The sequence below is a fragment of the Puma concolor genome, chromosome B2, assembly GCF_028749965.1.
Source record: "Puma concolor isolate L17-30 chromosome B2, mPumCon1.1.hap2, whole genome shotgun sequence".
Lineage (NCBI taxonomy): Eukaryota > Metazoa > Chordata > Mammalia > Carnivora > Felidae > Puma > Puma concolor.
In genome coordinates, this window is record NC_141671.1 from 127,986,648 (window position 1) to 128,008,885 (window position 22,238).

The 22,238-nt window shown below is 39.0% G+C and overlaps 1 long non-coding RNA gene across 2 annotated transcripts in view; it reads left to right on the forward strand.

Annotated features, from left to right (window-relative positions):
• Positions 1-2,989: 2,989 nt before the first annotated feature.
• LOC147581248 (uncharacterized) overlaps positions 2,990-22,238 on the forward strand; it is a 28,042-nt gene continuing 8,793 nt past the window's right edge. The window contains exons 1-3 of one of the 2 annotated variants that reach the window (XR_015251576.1): positions 2,990-3,451; positions 3,765-3,885; positions 17,726-17,826. This is a non-coding gene — a long non-coding RNA (uncharacterized LOC147581248). The remainder of the gene's footprint in view (positions 3,452-3,764; positions 3,886-17,725; positions 17,827-22,238) is intronic. The other variant, XR_015251577.1, reaches the window with a different exon arrangement.

Sequence of the window (22,238 nt, forward strand, 5' to 3'; positions counted from 1 at the left end):
TTGTATAAAGTATAGCAAAGAGAACTGTCTCTTAATAATAATAAAAGATATTTTTTATTTAGGTCTGGTCTAGGAAACATGCCCCCTTGAAACTCTTTTTTTTTTTTTTCCCCAAAAAGCAAAGTGACCTGAAAAAAATCAAATGAGCAAAGTGATGGCTTTCTGTATTTAAAGCTACTGAGTTCTTACTAATCTCCATTTATATTGAACATTCCACATAGATTCTGCACAAGAGAGGAAAGATTGACTGAGTCCCATCTGACACAGGAAGATGCAGGACAGGCAAATGAAAATTGTCCCAGGGGAGTGAATAATCTCTCCAGCCCTGGCAATGATTTGCATCTGTCCTATAGTTTGACTCTCCCAGAATCTGATTTCCAAAACAAACTAGTCTGCCTCCCCAAAAAGAATACCAACTTTCCAATTGGCAATTACAAAAATGCCCCCGTCTGCGTGCATCTGATGAGTGAGTGCCTAGGTTACGGAAACAGAGATACCCTCTTCCCACTGTGATGTTTGTGTTGATAGGCTCTGTTTGGAAGATTAATTCTCAATGTCATCATTCATGAATTACAGGGAATGAAAAACAAGAGGAAGGAAAGCAGTGAAGGATGTGCTAATGTTATGATGTTTTGATAATATTTTCAAACCCTAAATTCTTCTACCGATCAGACCATGCCATTTAAATTTAAGACTGTAATAACATTGGCTTACAGAAATATTTTCACTTGTGTGACTTCACCTATCCTTGATGCCAGAGTTCAAAAGTGTGTGTAAATAAGGAGGGGGCGGAGGACACTATATCACTGATCACCACTACCACCAGCAAAAGTGGCTCAAAACTGTTACCGCGGCTAAGTTGAGAATGAGCTGAGGCTTGTGAAAAATACTAATTAGTACAAAAGGGACTTTAAAAGCAGTACCTAATGAAAGAAGAGTAATGGGGCCCAGTCGTGACACAAATAGGTAACCTTAACAAATGTCACAGAGGAAGCAGAACCACTAATTGGTTCTATTGACATTTTCTCTATCAAGGATCTTCATATCGGAAAGGCATGAACATACATCACCATTATGATTGAATGAAAGCCTTAAATTGGTAATGTGATGGTAAGGACATATCTGTCTTTTAAAAATCATGTTAAGTATCTAAACTCGGAAAAATACATTTTTAGCACACAAACATTTTTAATATTTGCTTACCCATTGTGTTTAACATGGAAAACTGTGGAAAATGGGAAGTTCCTGGCAACTCCAGAAAATTAATAGAAGATGGTGACCTTAATATAATTTTCTAAAAACTTTCTAGAAAATTATACTAGGCTTATCAGTGTGTTTTCATGCCTCGGAAGTATTGAGAGTAGAAAACAGCGATAATTAGACATCAGCCCTGACTTATTAAAATAATTCACGACAAAGTAAACTCGTTGCATTTTTATAGTCTTCAGTCCTCAGTGTGGAATTTAAGGCGAGATTAGGTGATACATGTAGAAATATGTGGAACTCAAGTCAGGGGAGAGCACGTTTATGTGAATTCGTGAGTGGTTGAAGAACTAACTGCATGCTAGAAGTGCCGTAAAATAATCTATGCCCGGTGGAGAGGGTCTGTCTGGGTATGCAGCCAGAGTCTGTACTTGGATGTCTTTATTAACAAGTTCAATGAAGAAGTAGGAGTAAGTCATGCTTCGCAAGTCACTGTCATTCACCAAACTGGGCAATATACAGAGTCCACACTGTGACTGCAAGGGTGCAGGACTTGAGACTCAGAAGCGAATTTGAATTCCAGCTCCATTTCCGCCTCCAGTTGTCTGGCCCTTGACCTAGTAAGGCTGTAAAGATCATATGAGTTAGTATACATAAAGTGCTGAACTAGGTGCCTGGCACAAGTGAAGGTCTTTTTCCCTTCTCTTACTCCTCCTCTCTTGCTTGGAATATAGGTTTCTAGAATAAATTTAACGGAGTCAGCCAGTGATTTGGTTTATACAGAAGTAGAGTCTTTTTTCTTTTCTTTCTTTTTTTTTTGTTTAACGTTTATTTATTTTTGAGAGAGAGAGAGTCAGAGCTTGAGCAGAGGAGGGGGAGAGAGAGAGGAAGACACAGAATCCGAAGCAGGCTTCAGGCTCTGAGCTGTTAGCACAGAGCCCGACGCGAGACTCGAACTCACCAGTGGTGAGACCATGACTTGGGCCGAAGTTGGACGCTCAACCAACCATGCCACCAGGTGTCTCTACAGAAGTAGGGTCTTAAACAATAATCAATGTCGATGCATAAATATCTGTATCACCTATGTGCAGAGTCAGAGATGACTTTATTGTTTGTGAAGGCTCAATTAAAATATCACTGCTAGTAGTTTCTGGCTTATTTTTTTAGTGTTTCTACTTAGCAAAAATTCATATAAAATACCTGTTATGTGCTATTTGCCCTTCTTTCTACACAAAAGTTAACATAACTTTCTTTTACAAACAGTGCCATATACACTGTTAAGCACTTTGCTTTTCTCACCTAACAATACATTCTGGCTATTGAAGCAGATACAGCGAGAGGTTACTTTCTCTGTAATAACCCCAGTCACTCAGTCTAGGTTTTGCAGGGTCAGTAGGAGTTTGCCACACAGATGGCAGAGGGAGTGGCTTTCCAATACGAGGAAACTGGATGTGTCAGGACCCAGTTATTCAATTTGTTTGACAAACGTTAATTAGTACTTTATATGTGCCAGACCGTAGGCTAAATATTTTTTGTTCATCATGTCATGCAATTCTCATCATGACTTTATGAGGTAAATAATACCATTATGCTCATTTTACGGATGAGGAAGTTGAGGTTAGGACATCTAAAATCGTCATCCGAGGTCATAAAGTTAGTAGGGAAAGTCAGCTTCAGAGCCAACGTGTTTTATTTCAGAGTCATGTTCTTAATCATACATTTTTGGCTTCCAGACGCAGGGCAGGAAATGATCAGAGAAGGTTCTAGATGTGGGGGCAGCACTGTCATTTTCTCCGGTGGTGAAGGAGCATGACGTGTTGAAGAACAGAAGCTCCCCTTCTGTTGAAGGAACTCTGAGTCGTTCCTTGCCCTGCAGGAGCAAAGTAGGAAAGGTGGTGGAAGATGGGCTGAAGGTGTTGTCAACAGCAGGGGATGGAGAACCCAGCAGTGTGCAGCTGAAATCTTCCTTCTTGTGCTTGGGCCAGATAGCGGTGCGAGCATCTTTAGCCCTCAGTGCGAAGCTCCTGGAGAAACCTGCTTTGTCGGGTCCTGAGGCTGGAACTGAGAAAGACCACGAAGCCTGCAAGGCTGCAGGCTGCATGAAGTCATTTGCCACAGGAAAACAATTCCCCCAGGACAGTTTGGGGGTGACTGGTGTTCCTGAAGTTCACCTGGATCTGGCCCCTGCTGGCTTGGGGCAGCATACTCTAGGTGGATCTATCCTTTCAGCTGAATACCAGTTGTGATGGTAATGTAATCACCAAGGATCTTTATTTTCATCCCTCACTGTTCCCTTTAAATTGATTCCGGGCGGGGGTGGGGGGGTGGGGGGGTGGGGGGAGGGTGAGTGAGGAAGCTCTACCCTTTAGAGTGATTGGCAACCTCCATGAATTCCTGTGGTCATGTTTATCTGTACTTTAAGTCACTGAACATTGCCTCTTTGGAACCATTAAGATGTCCCATATCAAATTTGCTATTAGGTAAGGGGAAGTAAGGTTGGCTTCTTCGTTCTTCAGTCATGTGGTGATTTCCACTTCTCTTCCCTCTTTGGCCAACTGCAGATTCTGAATCCCTCCTAAACTGGGGGTGAGGGAAAGTGGAGAGAAAAAGGCAGCGAGGAAGTCCTCATTCACCTGATACTCTCCTGATGATCATGCATCATCTTCTCTCTGAACTTGGCAGGTCGGTGAAACCATCTCATTCTATCATGGACACTTTTGTGCATTTGTAGAAGACCTTCCTCCTCACCTTGCTCCCAAATCAGTGAGGGTTTCTTACATGCACTTCTGCTTGAAAAGGCAAGTGCTGTTTGACTGAGCCTGATTCCTTACTCATCTGTATTTCCTGTGTATCCAGCATAAGCTCCAGCTCTTGCCAGCATGACAGCTTCTGGACACTCTTTCTGCAGGGATGTAAGATAGCCCTTTGCTGGCTCAGCTTTGTGCCAGCTTCCCATGCATGGCTCCCCCCCCCCTTCCTACCCACATTCCTGGCCAGGACAGCAGGCCTGCTGCCCCATCTCAGTACAATAGGCTCCTTCACGTGCCTGCAGATGACCAGCCCATCTTTGTCCTTTAGGTTTTGGATGGGAGTCAGCACCTAAACTGCCGAGGACAAGCATTAAGTTCTTGGAGTAATCCTAATAAAGTTGCTTTTCTTCAGTGTGAGTTAGGGGCCAGCGTCTCCTATTGCTTTCTCCAGAACATTCTCCCTTCAACTATCACCTTGAAACTGTCTGACTAGATTTGAAGCTAGGGCTATCTCCTTCTCTCCTGGACCAGAGATGGGGTCGGTGTGACTCAGAACAAAGACTTCTTCAAATACATCTTCTCCTCTCCAAAAATTCTCTTCTAATCTCCAGCTCTAGACCCTTTTATACTTTAATGTGGTTGAGACATCTAAGAGTCTTCTGGAGTAGATCTTAGACTCTTACTTTGAAATATTTTTACTTCTTGGTCTATCTCCCTGTTTTGGGCTGAAACTCTACTTTAATATCAGATACATCATAGACATTATTACCAAAATGACATCTTTTCCCTCAGCTTCAATCAGCGTGCTCTTTTGTAGAGTACAAATATGACCACATGACTCTCCTGCTTGGAACCCCTCAGTGAGAACCCCTGCAATGAGGAAGATGGACAGCACACAAGTAGACAGCAAGTCATTACAAAATCGGATGCTCAGGCAAAGACCAAAGGAGGAAGAGGCGAGTGGGGAGGAGCCAGGCTCTCTGCCTCCCAGCCTTAGAGCAACAGCAATTAATCAACAGGGGTAAAAGCATAAACTCTGACCCCACAGTGCCTGGGTTCAAATCTCTGCTTTGCCACTTACTAGCTATTTGACCTTGTGAAGTTACTTATCTTTTTGGTAGTGCCCTGGTTTCTTCATTTGTAATGGGTCTGGTAAGAGTTTCTGCATATAATTGTTGTATTAAAGGAGTTACTGTTTTCAAAGTGATTGGAAAAATGCCTGCTATACAGTAAGTGCTACCTAAAGTTTCCTAACTAAATATAAAATGTGCCCCACTCTCCTTTGTCTACAAGTCTTAGATCTTTGCCCTGACTGACTCAGAATTACTCTTCATTATTCAGCTTAGCTATCCATAGCCTCTTTTGAGAAGCTAAATCATCCTCAACATTCATTCAGGCATCCCTTTTATGTGCTATAAATGTATTATATACATATCAATATCACCACAATTACCCCACTGTATTGTAATTGACCTTCTCTCTCCATAAACTAGAAACACTCTGTTGAAAGCAGGGGCCATATCTTAATCAGAGTTGTACAACCGGACTATTGGATACCCATTACATATGTGATGAATGGATAAATAAATGAGCGAGCCACGGAGAAATTCTGATAAGGGAAAAATTACATACTTACATTTTGATATTTTTCTTTCTATGCACATAAGAAGAGTCTTCTCCAGTTGGTTAGAGATTTCACAGATTCTACTTGTCATCATTGTCTCACAAGTACTTTGTAAAAGAAGGAAGTTTGGAGATTCATCTAAAATTTAGATTTACAAGTAGAGTTTGATTAATTATTCCATCTAAGTATTTCCCACTTTCATCCAATATATTGAACGGAGGATTCAATTCAACAAACATTTATTGAGGGTCTTTCTGGGCAAATCAGCATGAAATATAGAAACACAAATAAAATACCACCCCTGACATCTAAGAGCTTATAGGTTAGCAGAGAAGACGGACACACAGGGACTCAATGCAAGGTGGAATATAACAAAAGTGAAAAACTGGGGGTTCTCAAGAAGAGAGGTTTCATTTATTACAATTTCTTTTTTTAAAATGTGTTTTTTTTAATAGTGAAGTCTCATTTCCAATTACTTTGTTGCTTTCTGATTTGTTATTAACGTTTTCCACTTCTCAAAGTGACTATACTAACTGCACCTGAAGAACAATTTCTTAATGATATAATTCACACAGAAAGCAAAAGCCTATTTTACAACATCCCTTCATTTTCCTTTTTCTAAATGCAGTTTTCTCATCTTCTAAATGGGCCTAGACTAATTTGTATAGCATTTGGGGTTCCTGTACAGGATATTAATGGTGTCATTGTAGAATTTTAGAGCTCGAAAGAAATTCAGAGGTCATCCAGTATAAAGTCTCCTTCCCTCTCTTCTTCCTTCCTTTGTTATTTTTTCTTTCTTTCTTTCTTTCTTTCTTTCTTTCTTTCTTCTTTCCTCTTTCTCTTTTTCTCCTTTTCATTTTATTATTATAATATATGTGTATATATAATATATATGTATATTATATATACATATATATTATACATACATATTTATATATATATATTTTTATCCCCACAGAAATCTGAAATTGGCCCAATGTGATTAGCAAAGCTAGTTACTAGAACAGGCAAAAGAAACTCTGACATCCTGATGCCTAGTACAATTATTTTTTCCATGAATACCATGCTGCTTTTAGAATAATTTTAGACTATAGGAAATGCAGTCCTGGGGAAGATATTTATAACAAGTCTCTGGCTCATTTAGCATGCCGTTGTTTGGGATATCCAGCTGCATACTTTGTTCTTGTCGGTAATAAATTATTTCCTGGCAATTTGGTTGACAAACGGGATCCCAGCCCCAGTGATTTGCACACGTCTTTTAAAAAATGATCAGGTTAACTGTTCTAAATGGACTTTTTGTCCTTCACTTATCTTCTAGCATGAAGAGAAGGAAGATTCAAGATCTTCAATAAGAGTATAAATCACACACACACACAGAACTCTGTTTATATAACATTTAGGGTGAAGGTACCCTTTTATGAGCTTTTGTAATCCAATGGAGATTCTCTGAAAGCCACAAAATCTCTCCTCTGCCCTGAAACTAGCTAAGTTTGCTTTTCTAACTTCCCAGTGGGCTAGGATACAAAGTATGTGGACATTTCAAATGTTTGGAAAGCAAAACAGAATCAGGAGGTGGGGGTGGGGAGGGGAATGTAAGGGTGGCCAATAAGGATTCTTTTACAACTCATATTTCTCTATTGAAAACTGAGATTTCTGGTCACATCAGGGCAGAATAATTGATAGCAGCTGCAGATGGGAAGGTTTGAGCATGCATCTCCCCAGGCAATATTTTCTTTGGTATTCTCTATGGTATGCTGTAAAGTATAGCAGTTCAATATTGAACCACAGTTTCTCTAGTTCTCTTAGTAGACTAAAACCATGTATTCGTTTTTCTTCACAAAGCTTGTCTTGTTCCGTGTTCTTCTTTAGCCCATCTCTGGTGGCCATGATAGTTGTTTGTCATCAAGGTTAATGATGGTGGGAATACCTCTGGCAACATGCAGTGAAGAAGCAGAAAGTGAATGAACACAGAATGAAGACAGGTTGGCACAATCTTGGTGGCAAACTGGCCTCTTGAAGTTAAGAACCCCCTTGGCCTGATTAGTGGGAAGAAATCAGACGTAAATGAATGGCTTCTCTTTCAGCCGCCATTGTTAATAATAGCAAGAGAATGGAGAGTAGGTTGATCTTTGAGATGTTTGAAGATAATAAGCAATAAGCAAATTGGAATTTAAGAGATAATAATGACTTAAAATGGTGGAAAAGGGGCCAGTATATTTCTAAACTGATGGGTTGAAAGGAGGAAGAGGGGGATTTTTCCAGTATGGACCCTCTTAAAAGGGCACGTCTCTGATTTCTTCAGTAAAATGTTTCTTTAATACCTACCCATCTCTTTCCTTTAGTGAGGAGTTCTCATTTCAAATGCTCTTATTATGATAAATAGAATGGAAAGGGTATGAAAAGGCTATTAAAATAATTACAGAAGTTCAGGTCATAAATTATCTGTTGATTCAGGCTGTCAGCAGGTAAGTCAATTGCTTCAATGTTAAGACTAATTGGCTGGACTAGAGAATTGGCTATGAATGACTACAGACATCTGGATCAGTTGTAAGCCATCAGCTTGGCCAGTGGGATCCAACCTGCACTGAATGAATATTTGCCTCATTTGAGCAATAGACACTAAGCATTATTGAGTTACTGAAAGTTTGTGATATCAGTTTGCCACTCTGCTGCAAAGCATCATGGGATAAAATACAAGCCCTGTAACAGCATGGGATAATGGGATAAAGCTGCCAAGATCTCTCAGCTGAGAGAATATGGCCAAATCAAAAAGGTAGCTAGTGAATGTTTACCATGAACTGGGTTCATCAGCTAAGTACATTATTTTCTGATTGCTATGCTCAAGAAAACTATTTAATCAGCTTTGCATGCTTTCTAAAACACCTAACCTAAAAACTATCATCCTGTCCAAACTTTTCCTTCTCTGCCCCTTGCCATAACATAAGACCAAGAATGGTTTATACTTCCATTTTGGCATGCATGTATTTATCTATCAGTGGATTGTGTGAAAAGAACCAGCAGGTTTTTAAAATAAAGAAACTTCAGAGACTAGAAAAATGTAGGGTTTAGCCAAACCTGGAAATGAAGTCAGCAGCAAGCCACCCCTCCCGTATCTTAACCCTCATATCTATTGTCCTCTTTCTGTAAACATTGCTAATTGGTTAAAAAAAACAATGAGATGAGGACAGTCAACAACATTCTGCCTTACTTACTGCGTTTGTCTCGTCACCGGTAAAACATTTTCAATGTGACAACAGGATTATTCTCTTCTAGGTAAAACTTCTAGTCCTTTACTTGAACTTCCTATAGCTTTTTACTTCAACAGAGTAATCATTTGAACTTTAAAGTTATATCAAGCCAAATATCTTACATAGTTCTGTGGTTGCCCGAAAAGGAGGTTTTCTGCAAAAATAAATTTCCTCAATATCTAAAAGTTACACTTTTTAACCTTAAAACTTAAAAAAATCTGATTATTTTCCATTTGAAAATTTCTGCTTTCTTAAATATACTAAATAGCATATTAAATATAACATTTTATGACTCAGGTATAACTATAAATATACATGTACCAATGCACTTATGGCCCATTAAAAGTATGGAGAAGTTTTGCCTTTCAATAAATCTCTATATCATCTCAAATTACTATATTTTATTTGTCTGCTTTTAGTAGTTTTTCTGTAGCTATTTACCCTTGTCATTGTTGGAGTGCTTTTTTTTTTTTTTTCTATCCCTTTTCCATTTACAGCTACTAATCTGCCATGGGTCTAGGAAGTACATAGCTAACATTCTTAAAATTGAAAACAGGAGAATAATGCCTTATGATGTGAATGGACTTTACCACCTGGATGTCAGGAAAATTATTTTGCTTCCCCAGAGACCTTATTTGCCTATGTAATTGAGGGACAAAAATTATTTGTTTTCAGATGACATTAGATTCCTTTTGTGGGAAAATTCTTTCATATCTGCATAACTCTACCACTAATGTTCCAAGTGCTTTGATACTCTGGTAAGTGTAGAATGAATCTGCTTATTACACTAAGGGCTCTTAAAGGCACAGAAAATGCACATCCTGGCTTATATTTGCATTTAGATATAATGGAAAGAAAATGTGTCAGAAAATAAACGCTAAAAAGGTTGACACATAAATTTTGTGGTATATATATTTTGTTTTAATACTAACTTAGCCATTTTAGTTAGAATAGGCCCGATAACAATCATCTGCTTATTTGTTTCTGTTTACACATTCTAAAAGAGAACATTAAGCCAAAATTCATAGGCAGAGAACAATAAATTAAATGAAAAGTGGAGATGGACAACTTATTGCCATATAGAAAGATGTAAAAATCTCAAAATATTTCTATGTTTTGGAGGATTCCATGAAATCTCTTACTGAGTTATTAAAAAAGTGTTTACTCACCTGATTAAATATTTTTCCCCTTTGCAGAATAAATGAAACATTTCATGTGCATTTTTGACTTGTTCACACTTAATACAACAGTCTTTTCATTATAACAGAACACTATCCAAAAATCTTAGGATGTTCCGTCAGATGTCTAAGGCATATTACAGACTTTTAACAAGCATTTATATTCTTTTATTTCTGATCCAGGAAGCTTCTTTAAGTAGGCCACAGGTAAACTTGAACTTTAATTGCTTTTTGAAATTAAAGGCACGTTCAAATGGTTGGTTACTAAAGTTGAAAAACAATGTGTGAAGTACATTGCTTCCCTTTTCAAATGAAAATTTTGCAAAATCATTACTTAGAAAATTGCCCTAGAAAAATATATGTGAATTTGTATTCCTTTAACAAATTATTTTGTCAAATTGATTCCTCTTTAAGTTTACTTTATTTTTGAGTGAAAGAGAGACAGGCATGAGCAGAGGAGGGGCAGAGAGAGAAGGAGACACAGAATTAGAAGCAGGCTCCAGGTTCTGAGCTGTCAGCACAGAGCCTGACAAGGGGCTTGAACACACGAACTGTGAGATCATGACCTGAGCCAAAGTCAGACGTTTAACCCACTGGGCCCCCCAGGCCCCCCAAACTGATTCTTCTTTAACATTTTCTACATTTTTTCTAAGTTGTTACATTTTATCGATGCTGTTGACCTTGTCATATAGTTCCATCTGCCTCTGTGGGACGTGTGTATGTGCCTGTGCATGTGCGTGTGTGTTGTGGGTGGAATGGCTGGAATATGGAAAGTGGGTCTTGAAGGAGAAAAATTGAGGTTTGGAGGTGTGTATGTACTGATGTGTTCAGGTAGCTGATGTCAACCTTGGGAGGTGATTGCCTTTGGTTTGACTAACAACCATTATTTCCCTTCCCTTCCCTTCCCTTCCCTTCCCTTCCCTTCCCTTCCCTTCCCTTCCCTTCCCTTCCCTTCCCTATTTCTCTTCTTTTTATCTAAAAAAAAAAAAAATTCCCTTACAAGTCAAGAGGTCACAGGATCAAATTAAGTACACTTGTTGGGAATTGCATTCATGTTGCAATGAACTGTGAGAATAGTGGATTTAGCCAGCTGTGGAGTTAGGTCCCAATTCCTGCTTTGTCATCACATACAGTAGTTTCTTTACCTCTTTCCTGTGGCTAAAAATGAACAACAGTAAATACAGAAACCATTGGCTCTGCATTCTGCCATCTTTCTGTGTATTATGCAACGGTTTGGCTAATTTGGCAGAAAGTTACTGAGCTTGACTCCCAGGAGAGAAGCCAATTATGTGTGTCTTATTATAATGTTCAACAAGATCAACTGCGCCTTAAATATTACAGAAGTGCTCCTTTAAGGCACTTTTTCTGAACTTTAATGCAATTCATTTTACAGAACATGAAAAACAAATCATCAGAACAAACTTCCTGAATTGTATTTGTGGGCTAATTCTCAATCTACTTATAAATATTATTAGGAGTACTGGCTAAATGCTACCACATGTTAGGGCAAATTTTTACAATCACAATGCCATACGCATTACTAAATACATGGAGTTGGCTACATCTATCATCCTTAGTTATTTCAACTTTATATTTGTTGTGTGTTATGAAAGTTATTCCCCTCTAAAGGGACACGTGCTGTGTGTAAATTATTAACTCATTAATTTCTGAGGTCCTTATGCCCCAAGGACACAACAGTTTATTTTTCTCTGGCTTGCTGGTCTCATAAATGTGGAAACCAAAAGACTTATAGCAGGAAATCAGTGCTGGAGCGAAAAATAGAATTCAGGTCTTTTAGCATTTAGTGTAGAGTTGAAGAGCTTTTGCGTAGAAGTAAATTATTGCTATTTGTGGGCATGACATCAATTAAGTTTAGGAAAATTGTTTTTGACCTACCATTATTTTTAATTATTTTAAATTGCTTTAAAGCATAAATATGACATTTTGGTTTGGGTGAAACACACTGCCCTTCAAGCAGTATCATTCAATTGTAATTCATTCTGTGAGCTTACTAGTAGACTGGGGGCAGGATAGAGTTTGATGGAGTGAACATAAGCAAGTTTGCCCCTCCAGTCATGTGCGTACCACAAGTCCAGTGGGAACCCACTGTGTGATGCTTGGTGTAAGAGGGGCCAGGCAGCGAGTAGAACCAAGAGGAACAAGCCCTGAAAGGAAAAGAGAAAGCTTATGAAGGCTTTTGGATTATAGCTTTAAGAATTCTTTGGAAGCCTCTCAAGCTATTTGACATTTTCTGAAAATAAATTTCCTAGTGTATATGCTATAATGATATGCTTAATAACAGCTTGTTTTAGGATCATCTGTGAAGAATGCTTTACAAATACACTTTGAGGATATGACTATAATAATAACAAAACATAAGGTAGCTGAATATAACAATAATTTGACAAACACTCATGAAGAGTTTACCAAAGCAGTCTTGACTCAAAGGGTGCCAATAAAGCCTAAGAAATAACAAGAGAAAGAAAACCCAAATGGGTGCAGTTTGTGCCTACAATAGAATACTTTAGGCAATATTTTACGTTTAAGCATTTTCGAAAGACTGACTAATTCTTTAACGTGTTTCTTAGCATTACTGTTAATTTCTGTGAGAATCAGCACCGTTGCAATCCTACTATATAAATATATTCCCAGTCACATGACTTCACAAATTAAAGGAACAAGGCAGATGACCAATGGGTAGGGAATAAAGAGAACTGAGTAGCTTTACACTGGGGAGATCGAGGTAAAGAAAAAAAAAAAAGGAAATATATTTTTCTTTTCTTTTTTTTTTTTTTTTAATTTATTTTTGAGACAGAGACAGAGCATGAGCAGGGGAGGGGCAGAGAGAGAGGGAGACACAGAATCTGAAGCAGGCTCTAGGCTCTGAGCTGTCAGCACAGAGCCTGACGCTGGGCTCGAACTCATGGAGTTCGAAATCATGACCTGAGCCAAAGTTGGACGCCCAACCGACTGAACCACCCAGGTGCCCCTAAACCATATTTTTCTTAAAGTTGTTTTTCCTTTATATATATAGATTTGGCATCTCAATTATGAAAATTCATAGACATTCATAATTATGAGAACATTTAATCCGTAAGCGGTCCTATCCACAGTAGAATGCAGCTATTGATTGTTTTCTAGAGAAGCTAGGTTTAGTCAGTTAAAGCCTATTTGGGGATGGGTGACAGGATTAGGGGTAGATGAGCGGTGAGGGCTATATAGAGGGATTAATGAGTGATGTTCTTGGTTCCAGTGGTTCTCCATACTGGCTATTCATGAAAATCACCTGAGAAGCTTTAAAAAAGTACTGATGTCTGCCATACCCTTCTCCCCATTTCCTCCCCTTCCCCCAGCCCCACAACAGCCTCACCCAATTATACTCTGATTCAGTTGAGATTGGAAGGCAAAATACCATCGTTGCGCAAGAATGAAGGAGCAACCTCTGGTCTGGTGACTAGCACTGGAGATTACCTAGGAATAGTGATGGAAGGAAGAACCATGGAGAAAATTAGAATATAGAGGGGACCAAGATAGAAAAGATAATGGATTGACAAAAACAATGAAAAATAAGTATGCCATTCATGGACAAATATGGCCAAGGAATTCAATTAAGATGAATAGAACGTGAGGTACCTGCGTGGCCCAGTTACGCATCAGACTCTTGATTTCTGCTCAGGTCTTGATCTCAGGGTTGTGAGATCGATCCCCACCTCTGGCTCCGAGCTGGGTGTGGAGCCTGTTTGAGATTTTCTCTCTCCCTTTCCCTCTGCCCCTCACTTGCTCTCGCTTTCTCTCTCTCCCTCTCAAAAAAGAAAAAGAGAAAGAAAGAAAAGAAAAAAAAGATGAATAGAACGTAAGTGAATATTTCTAAGAGACATATTCTTTTCTGTGTATGGATGTAAAATAGATAATTGGTATTTCTAGGTTAGTCTCCCCAAAGCCAACTTTTTCACACTAATTGCCAGCAACTGCTAACAACTTCTGCTACGCATTCAGTTAGAAGTCTCTGAAATTGGTACCAGACAAAGCAAGCCCTCAGGCATTCTCAGCGGGCCACAGTATTCTGGATCAATTAAGTAAGGAAGGAACAAAAGGACTAAATTGGTAAACCATTGGTAAGACTGAGCCTATCTATGAGGTTTCTATCCTGAAACAGAAATAGCTCAAGAGTTATGCAATTTGTGTGAGGTTTCTGAGGAATCTTTATTTTGCAAGATTTGTAACACTATGTTATTTTGGCTGAGGCTACCATAAAAACAAAGTCATTTCAAACAGTGCAGTGAAAATCTTTGTCCTTTTTCTGTGTCGAGCATAGGGAACTACCCATCATTCTACAAATATCTGAGGCCAAACTACCTTTGCTGTTGTATTTTTCCTCTTTTTGGATTGTCTTTGCCCCTTCAATATCGTCTTTAAAATCGTACTCCAAAAAGCACAGTCTCTGTAAATCTTCCTGTAGTTGATGGAAACAATATTCAGGTATACTCTCATCCAGAACGCACACACATCTTTAATACGAGTTTTGTGTTTTTCTGTTTACTCATCTGTCCCTCCTTCTGGATGGACTGAGAGTAATTCAGGGAGGATTTATAGCCAGTGTCTTGCAGAGTGTCTGTTTTTAATTGCGTTGGAAAGCTAACCCTTCTGTTGGGAAACTAGAACCCCTAATGAGAGCTCAACAAATACTTGTTGCATTAAATCGACACCCTTCGCCTACTTGGAAATTTTCCCTTTGGCCAGTCCCGTCGAAGCAACTTTAGTTATGTCAGTGGAGCCTGTCTTGTGCTGTGTTTTTGTGTGAGTGTATTCATCAGCCTCCAGGGGTGTATGAATCAACTCAAGATATATGAAAAATTTTCTTGTTTGTACAGCACATACATTTGAAGGAAGGGGAAAAAGGGTCTATAACTTTATTAGATTCCTAAAGTGGTGTAAGGCCCCAAACAGATGATAAAACGCCATCATAAACAATGAAAAACTAAAGGCTTTCTCAGTGAATTCTGAAATAAGGAGAGAATAACCATTGTTATGACTGCATCCTTATTGGAAAATAACAGGCAAACTGTATTACCTGTGGCATTATGATAGTTTACCTAAGAGCAAAATCAAAATACAAAAACTGAAACCAAATGAAACTTTACTAAAGCTCATAGAGTTTAGGAAAGCAGCTAGAAATAAAACAGGAATCCAAATATGAATAGGTTTATATGAATAGGTTTATATGAATAGGTATATTAGGAAAATCACTTGAAAATATAATGAAAGAAAAATCCCAGTTCATCAACAATAAAATATATATAATACATAGAAATTTAATAAGAAATTTGCAAGGTCTCTATCAGGAAAATAATATGGTTTTGCTGAAAGACATAAAGAAGACTTAATAAAGCTGTCCCATATTCCTTGGTAAGATGACACAAATATTGTAAAGATTCCAAGTAAATATGTGTAAACAACCTCAGCATAGCTAAAAATGCAAATTTACACAATAATGAGATATATTTTATCTTTCAGATTAGCAAAACTTAAAAATAAGGTGGAGTGGCATATTTTCTCATACGTTGTAGATAGGAATGTACATTGTTGCAACATTTTTGGAGGTAACTTGGAAATAGGTAGCAATATTTTAACTTTAACTCCTTAGTTCGTTTTTAGAAATCTATCCTCTGGAAATATCCAACCAAATGACTGTAACACTGATATATCAGAAACTTTGAAAACATTTGTCCATAATAATTGGTTAAAAAATTACTTTCCATCAATGTATTGGATTTCAGCAAAATACTGGAGAGACATCAAAAGAATGTGGCAGTTCTATACATCAAACAAAAACATTGTCCTTTATATATTGACAAGTGTACAAAGCAAGTTGAAACACACTGTTTGACATGGCTCTATTTTTGTTTTTCAATAAAAAAACCCGTGTGTGTGTGTGTGTGTGTGTGTGTTAAAAATGCATGGAAAGAGTCCAGTAGGGAATAGACCAAACGGCAGCCATCTCTGCAAGTAAAATTTAAGGGATTTTTCTCTTTTGACCTTGCCCATTGCCACAACTCTTCAAGATTTTCATAATGATAATTTATTATTTTTTTAAAATCAGAAACAAACATGACTCTATATATGTGTGTGAATATAAATTCCTTAGGCTTTCATCTTAGGATTGTTGTGGCTTTATCTTTATTTTCCCCACGCTTAAACTTCAGGACACAGCCCTTTTTGGGGGACACGGAGAACATTCATCTTTTCAGAGTTGAGCAAAATTGATGATAGAAAGGACAGTAATAATGACAAGACAGGGCCTGAGTTTTTTGGGCCAACTTTTACTGTGTTCCCTTCCCCTCCCTTTTATCTTCTGCTCTGAGTGGGAGTCTTAGAATATATGTCGTTAAAGTTCATTGAATTTGAAGTGCATATACGAAAAGGGGAGAAAAGAGTCACAGAGAGTTCTGCGTCGCCAAAAGAGAGACACATTCCCAGAGCGTCACTGCTTGGGAGGGCTTCCTTTAGACCGAAATTTGAAATTTCAGGTTGAGAGCTTTTCTTGATAAGGGGAGAAAACCTTCCAAACTGAGCCAAAAAATTAAATTGGAACCATCAGAAATATTTAGAGAGCCTTCGTTGTTGGTTTCCAAAGTAGGTACGACCTCCCCGGGCCCCTGAAGTTTTTATTAAAATGCTTTCTCAGAACTACCTTTTCAATGCATAACCTGTTGGGCATAAAGAAAATGTTCTCATTGTTATCAAATACTGAAGCACCTTGAACAAACCCCATCGTTTCTTTAATTTTATTGCCGTTTTGATTGCATGATTATTTATTTCAGCATTAAAGAATATTTCTGCTTTTAAATTCTCAACCGATCAAGCTCACAATGAGTTATTTTAAAACACATTCCAAATATTTTATTTCGCCCAGCTTCATGTTGACAGGTACAATAGTCCCATCTTAGCTTCTGTTCACACAGGAACACATTTTGAAACCCAATTAATAAAAGGTAGAGCTCTGCGAGCCCCGCAGAGCCCAGCACCTGCTGAGCAAACTGTCAAATGTTTGCCACGGTACTTAGAGCTGTATTATGGCAAAATGAAAAAAAAAAAAATAAGCATGGGAATGAAATTAAAAACTCACAATGAAATAGTTGATTAAGAAAATTAAGCCATTTAACACAGACCCATGCCTCTGCCTCCTGGAGGAAGCCTTGGGAGGTAGCTGTGAAGCCGAGCCAGTTAAAATGTTTGTCCTCAATGGCGCTGACTGCTTAATTTTATTCACAAAGGACTCCTCTGGCATTCATCTAAATTTTCAGACCCCCTTTCAAATTTATTCATAAGTTTCCTCTTTCCCAGTGACCCCAACATACTTGGTGCTGGGAAAGAGTCTGTCAACAAATGGCAGATCTGCACCTAAACCAGAATGAGGCCTTAGGGGTCCTGAGGCCCAATTTTAGGTAGGGACTGGGGCTGGGCTCTCTGTCTCCCTGGGCCAGACATTTTAATTGCTGGATTTTTTTTTTTTTTTTTTCTCATGTTTAAGGGAGGAGGGGGAGGAGAGTGTGATAAGGGAAGCTTGGAAGGAATAGTGATGAATAGACCTGGGTCAACATTTTCCTCCTCTGGCTGGGCTTTGCGTTAAGGATTCTTAACGGTCTCCTGAGCAAAATCAGTGCCTATTTCTGTCTTTTAAATGCTTCATATTATAAACTTGGTCAAATTCATCTTTTTCAGGTTGATTTCCAGGAAGCTGAGAGCCTCTTTTGAGGTTGTTCGGCAAGTTACATCAGCAGAATGCTCCTAAACCATGACGATATTCTTAGGTGTGGACCAGGGTGAGTTTTATGAGGCATGTTTATAGTGTCTTTCAATCTGGATGAGCTTCACATCAACTGCTATGCAGTAAAAGCAGTTCTACCGATATCTGTACAATGAGTTCCACAAATGTAATTTCTCCTGGTCTGGCTACGTTTGGGTATAGTTTTGAGAGTATCTGCCCAAATGGAAGGACCGCTCTACCAATTAAGTTGGGCTAGTTGGTGTTGTGATGACAAATAATCAACCGGGAAGTCTTAGCGGCCTAAAATTCCAGTGTTTATTTCTTGTCCATGCTATATACTCATCATAGTTTGACAAAAGAGTAATGCGCACGGCAGTCACTCAGGAACCCAAGTGATTATTGGCTCCATGCTTTCGTGATCACAGAGACTGGGGAAAAAAACACAGCAAACCACACACTGACTCTTAAAACTGCCCAAAAGCCGTGTTACGTCTACTGACATTTTACTAGCTGAAGCAAGTCGGCTGTGGAGCCAGGCCAGTCTTCTATAGGATGGGGAAGTATAATCTTCCCGTAGGGATGTGCATGGAATATTGTGAACAACAGTACAAGTCATGACAACCGTGCATCCTTAACAAAAAACTCTAAGGAATGATTTTCTCAGCTGACATTTCCCGAGATCTTGGGTGACAAAAGCCTCTAAATTGTCTTATTTCCCACTGACTCCTTGAAATGCAGTATTCTCTCCTGGCAGTTAAAAAGGAGAACTGTCTGCTTTCAAGGGCAGACCAGCTGGAGGTAGAATCGATACTGTACCCTGAAAACACAGCAACCTCTCAAGACCCCATGCCAGAATACTCTCCATAACTAATATTTGTATTGTTTTGACAACATGTACCTTGCTTTTTTCCTTTTCTAGTTACAACATACAGGCAACTAGACATATATACAAGCACATGCAGATTTAATGATGGTGTCTTTTATGATTCACCTTGACCATTCTTTTGTGACTCCTCCCATCAAAAACATTCAGTAATTCCCAGTGGCATTCCTAACATATTTGACACCCTGACTGGGTCATTTTTATAACCCCCTTTCCCCAGCTCCACCGTGTGATGAAATGATTTTCATGCAGTAAATAATAATCAACATAGTTTTTTAATCTTTTCAAACAACACATAAAATGGATGGTTTTAATTTTGAAGATTTCTCAGCTTCATAGAATATTTTATGTATGAACTAAAATTTGCACTTTTTCAGGCAAAAATATTACACTTGTATTTTGCATTTATTGTAAGAAAATAGAAAACTCCAAGTGATCCCATACAATGACATCAGTGAGGTTGCTCAAGTTCTGATTTTTTTGACTCAACAATCCCAGCTGTGTCTGCCCAAGGCAAACTCAAAAATTCCCAATTTACTCTTGGATTCATGCAGCTGAGCGTGGGTGTGTTGGGGGCTAACCGTGTAACTGGGAGTTTGCCGAAATAAATTCCATGTAGAACACAGTGCTTAGTAAAGGATAAATAATAAGAATGTGATCATTGAAACTTTACAGTGTATTTTTATTATTTATTTATTTAAAAAAAATTTTAACGTTTATTTATTATTGAGAGACAGAGAGACACAGAGCGTGAGCAGGGGAGGGGCAGAGAGAGAGGGGGAGACATAGAATCCGAAGCAGGTTCCAGGCTCTGAGCTGTCAACACAGAGCCCGACGCGGAGCTCGAACTCACAGACCATGAGATCATGACCTGAGTCGAAGTCGGACGCTCAACCAACTGAGCCACCCAGGCGCCCCTACAATGTATTTTTAAAACTCAACATTAATGACAGCAATTGTTCAAGAGTAAAATTTACAAATTGTTTTTTTTTGTTTGTTTGTTTGTTTTTTTTTGAAGAGGAGGGGTATTTGATCACTTCCCTGTTTAGAATTTTAGGCACAAGGTGATGATTACAATCAGAATGACTGGATTTTATTATTGTTTTTCAAAGTAATCTTTACAAGGGATCCCCACCCCACACACCTACTGCCCTTACCTGGAGCTACTCTTAACACCTCCATATTTAGTCAGCCACTGGTAACTCCCCATTGTTGACATAATTGGATGCAAAGTGATGACCGGTAACAAAGTTCTCCACCAATGGCCTCAACGTCTTTTTAGCCTACCCCTCCACATCTCCTCTCTTATGAAAGGAAGGAATCACCATCATCTAGAATAGTGGAAATATTCTGTTTCCTGATCCCTCCTCCTCCTTTTTTATTTCTTTAATACGTCCCTGTATTTGTTCATAATTCTCCCTCTGACAACCTAAGTATAAAAAGCCCAGGCTTTAGAGCTAGAATTTTCTGGGTTTAAATTTGCTCTCTGTAGTTTATAAATTGTGGGATCTTGGGCAAATTATGGAACCTATCTAGGCCTTAGCCTCCTCACCTGGAAAAATAGTGACAAAAGCCCTGTTTACACATAGCAAGGTGTGATGAGATGAGAGCCTAAAATATAATGAGATTGTCTGTCACAATAACTATCATTTTATCTTTTATCTCTGTTGCTAAATTTCACATATCTGATACTTACAGAGCTTTGTTCAAAATAGGCTCTCATGGGGGCAACCGGGTGGCTTGGGAGGTTGAGTATCTGACTCCTGATTTCAGCTCATGTCTGATCCAGGGTTTCATGAGATCGAGCCCTGTGTTGGGCTCCTTGCTGACAGCACAGAGCCTCCTTGGGATTCTCTCTCTCTCTGCCCCTTCCCTGTTTGCATGCACATGCTGTCTCTGTCTCTCTTTCAAAATAAATAAATAAACTAAAAAAAAAAAAAAAAAATAGGCCCTCCTATCAATTGAAATGAATTGATTAAACCTTTTTTTTTTTTTTTTAATTTTTTTTTTTTTCAACGTTTTTATTTATTTTTTTGGGACAGAGAGAGACAGAGCATGAACGGGGGAGGGGCAGAGAGAGAGGGAGACACAGAATCAGAAACAGGCTCCAGGCTCTGAGCCATCAGCCCAGAGCCCGACGCGGGGCTCGAACTCACGGACCGCGAGATCGTGACCTGGCTGAAGTCGGACGCTTAACCGACTGCGCCACCCAGGCGCCCCGATTAAACCTTTTTAAAGAAAAATTTTCCCCTTGTATTTGTATTTTCTGAGGTTGCCACAATAAAATATATTGTTTAAGTGATTAAAAAAAAAAAAAAAAACAGAGTATTTCTTAGACTGAATAGAAGACAAAATTCCAAAATAAACTTCAGAGAGCTGAAGCAGAGAGAACAGACAGGAAAACGGAGCCCTGAAGAGGTCTACCCATGTAATAGGGGCCGGCCACCTGGGCGGGAGCAGGCACCTTAGCTGACACTGAGCCTCAAAGCTCTACCTTCCCCCGGCTCCATCAGAAGGTATGCTCCTGGGGAAGGAAGAACAAGTGACATTTCAAGAATTGTCCCCACGTTACTTGAGGAATATAAAAGGCAATGATATTTAAATGGGATTTAATGACATAGCCATGTACCTAGATCGTTTCCAGGGGGGGAGAAGGGACACCGAACCACGGGATGATAGATAGATACACCGTAGAGGCTCGTGCTCTAGTCCTTTCTATAATTACCTCAGCTATGAGCCTTAAGCATCATCATGAGAAGACAATCTCGGATATTTCCCGGTTGGCCTTAGTTCCTCTTCTTCAGCTGTCAAGACCTCTCTGGTTTGGAACAAACACCGCGACCAAACGGGGAGGCAGCGCATAGCTGGGAACCGTAACCACCCCGGGAATCTGCGTGAGGTGTCCATTTCACCTTCAGAAACATCTTAGCATTTTGAGCGGCTCGGAGGTCAGGAATGCTGTTGTCATCAGGGTGAGGGCTGCGTCCTGAATAAATACCAAGTTAGAAGGAAGATGACTCAGCCCTCAGAGCTGCCTAAACCTCATACTCCTCTGATATTTTAAGCAACAGAGAGTGGTAAGCAGCTGTTAGATATCTTTGCTTCTTTGTTCAGGCAAAGCTTAGCCTGTTCCATTTGGGAAGAAAATATTCATAATTTCCAGCCCATTTTAAGTTCTCTTTTCTTAGAATTGTTATTGCACACATAGCCTGGACCATACAACTTAGTTTTCTGTAGTTCTGTCTCATTTTCTAATTATTTCCTGGTCCCAAGTGGGTACTGGGATTGTTGCAGGAAGAGAATCTACCTTGCATTCTTCTTATAGTCTCTCTAAACTTAAAGATTTAGGGCTGGGTGCATAGGAGGTCGTGCATACAATACTCAAATGAGCAAGTTACTTCTACATTCATTCTTTCCTTTGAACTTTACCACACCCCCATAGAGTAATTGTTATTATCTCTATTTCCTAGGCCAGGAAACTAAGGTTTGGAGAGATTAAGTACTCTGCCAGAGATCATATAACTAGTAATTTGCAGTACCTGAGTGTACATATTTTTTCTGAAAATGTATTTACATAATATAAA